Raw genomic sequence first — 2,952 nt, 5'->3', positions numbered from 1 at the left:
TTTATAGAGGCGTGCTGATTGCATTCAGGTCACACCTGAACGCAGGAAGGGCTGTATGCTCCATACTGCCAAGAACGCCCCGCTGGTGGACGCCAGTACTGCAGCCCAAGGATAACATAGCAGTAACACCAGCAGGGGGAACCTTCCCTGACAGTACCCCCCCCAAAGGAGCGGCCTCCGGACGCTCCAATTAGATGTTGCTGGGGAAAGTCCGTGGTGTCAAGCTGGGCAGCAGATAAAGTCACATCAGGTTGGGCCGGATGAAAGTCCATGACTTTTAACAGGGCAAAGTGCAGCTCAAGCTGGGCAGCGGGTACAGAAATCTTAAGTTGGGCAAAAAGTACATCAAGCTGGGATGCAGATAGGGGCAAATCAAGCTGGGCAGCAGACTCCGGGTCGTCGAGCTGGGCAGCAAGCTCCGGGTCGTCGAGCTGAGCAGCAGGCTCCGGGTCGTCGAGCTGGGCAGCAGGCTCCGGGTCGTCGAGCTGGGCAGCAGACTCCGGGTCGTCGAGCTGGGCAGCAGGCTCCGGGTCGTCGAGCTGGGCAGCAAGCTCCGGGTCGTCGAGCTTGGCAGCAGGCTCCGGGTCGTCGAGCTGGGCAGCAGGCTCCGGGTCGTCGAGCTGGGCAGCAGGCTCCGGGTCGTCGAGCTGGGCAGCAGGCTCCGGGTCGTCGAGCTGGGCAGCAGGCTCCGGGTCGTCGAGCTGGGCAGCGGGCAGGGACACCTCAGACTGGGCAGCGGATGGCACTGAAACAGGCAGGGCAGATGGCACTGAAACAGCAACTTCAGGCTGGCAAACTGGCACAGCAACTTCAGGCTGGCAAACTGGCACAGCAACTTCAGGCTGGCAAACTGGCACAGCAACTTCAGGCTGGCAAACTGGCACAGCAACTTCAGGCTGGAAAACTGGCACAGCAACTTCAGGCTGGCAAACTGGCACAGCAACTTCAGGCTGGCAAACTGGCACAGCAACTTCATGCTGGCAAACTGGCACAGGAACTTCAGGCTGGCATACAGGATCAGGCTGGCAAACTGGCCGCATAGCAGGTAGAGGGCTCAGGTCCAGGAGGTATGACGATACCAGGGCGAGGAGTGATTACACACGCCGGGTATTTATAGAGGCGTGCTGATTGCATTCAGGTCACACCTGAACGCAGGAAGGGCTGTATGCTCCATACTGCCAAGAACGCCCCGCTGGTGGACGCCAGTACTGCAGCCCAAGGATAACATAGCAGTAACACCAGCAGGGGGAACCTTCCCTGACACTGCCGTAGGATGTAACTGTCGTGGCACGACCCTGGAAACTTGGCACAAACGTGCCAGATGAGGCCATGGGCATCTACGATAACCTGTACGTTTATCGAATGCCAGCCTTTCCTATTTCTGAACAGGTGTTCAGTATCATGGGGGGGCTGTAGTGCCACATGGGTGCAGTCTATCGCCCGATGGTCCTTGGAAAGCCAGCAATGTTATAAAAGTCTGTCATGGCTTGCACACGCTGGTCCTCCTGGGTGGGCATGACAAACTGGTTGGTCATGCGCCGCAGTATGGCAGGGACCACCTGATGGACACATTTGCTAATTGTTGACTGCACCATCCCAGCCACACCTCCAGATGCACGCTGGAATGAGCCACTGGCTAAAAAATGGAGGGTTGCCATCACTTTTTGGAGAGGTGTCAGGGCATGGGAGCGTCTGGTTGGGGTGATGAGATCCTCATGAAGAAGTTGGGTGATCTCCAGGATGGCCTCCCTATCAAAACGGTAGTTGCCAATCACCTCATAATCTGGCATTTGCCAAAGATCACGCCGTGGACGATAAACTCGCGCCTGTGCCCTCATCCTCCTCCTCTGTGCCCTCCTCCTCCTTTGTGCCTGTAAGGCAGCAAGTGCCGTCACAATCATAGCTGGTCCTGGCATTTTTCCAAAAATAACCTTCACAACTATAGCTCTAAGCTCTAGTCACTACCTACAGCAAACCCTTCCACAGCATGTGTAAAATTAGGGCTGGTTTTATAATGTGGAAATTTAGTCAGAAAAACTAACAGGTGCGCACAGGGCGGAAAATACGGCGCACACACACTTAATTCTGAGAATCGCCCTAACTCCCTCATTTGCATCTTTGCCTATCAAAAACAGCGGCGAGCCTAGCGTAATTTGCGCCCGGGGATGCGCAGGTGTAACTAATTTAAGTACGGCTGAAAATACGGAAATGTTTACTTAAGTAGTTTTGAAGATCGTGCGCAAATATACGCGCCGTGTAAATTTAGAAAACTGGAGTTAAGTCTGCGTATCTCTTTTGAGAATTTGGCCCCTGATTCCTGATAGTACGAACCAGCCAAAATGTCCGAGACCGACAGGGTGCGCTCACCTTTTGAAACCCTGTGCCAACAGGTGTCTGTTTTGACGCTGGCAGTTCAAAACTTGCAAGAAGGTAAACCCTTGCATAATGGACTAACTAATGATATGGAGTCCGCAGACTTACAGTAGGTGTTTGTGATATTGTGTTTTTAGCACGACAGCATCGCGCTGATTCTCGGCGACATGGTGCCGAGATCTCGCCGACATCTCACACTCACTGGAATAGTGACAGCACATCCCAGCAAGCGCGTCATAGAAGCGACGGGAGATCCGACTTGGATTCCCGCCAATTCTACACGTGTGCGGCGTTTGTTATGAATCCTGAGGGGGAAGTCCCCGCCGGATTTTAAATAAAAATCCGGCATGGGTTCCCCCCTCAGGAGCATACCGGGCCCTTAGGTCTGTTATGGGTTGTAAGGAGAGCCCCCCTACGCCGAAAAAAACGGCGTAGGGGGTCCCCCTACAATCCATGCCAGACCCGTATCCAAAGCACGCTACCCGGCCAGCCAGGAAGGGAGTGGGGACGAGCGAGCGAGCGCCCCCCCCCCTCCTGAGCCGTACCAAGCTGCATGCCCTCAACATGGGGGGGTTGGGT

The sequence above is a fragment of the Rana temporaria genome, chromosome 1, assembly GCF_905171775.1.
Source record: "Rana temporaria chromosome 1, aRanTem1.1, whole genome shotgun sequence".
Lineage (NCBI taxonomy): Eukaryota > Metazoa > Chordata > Amphibia > Anura > Ranidae > Rana > Rana temporaria.
The sequence above is the reverse complement of the archived record's forward strand: the minus strand, read 5'-3'. Positions refer to the sequence as shown.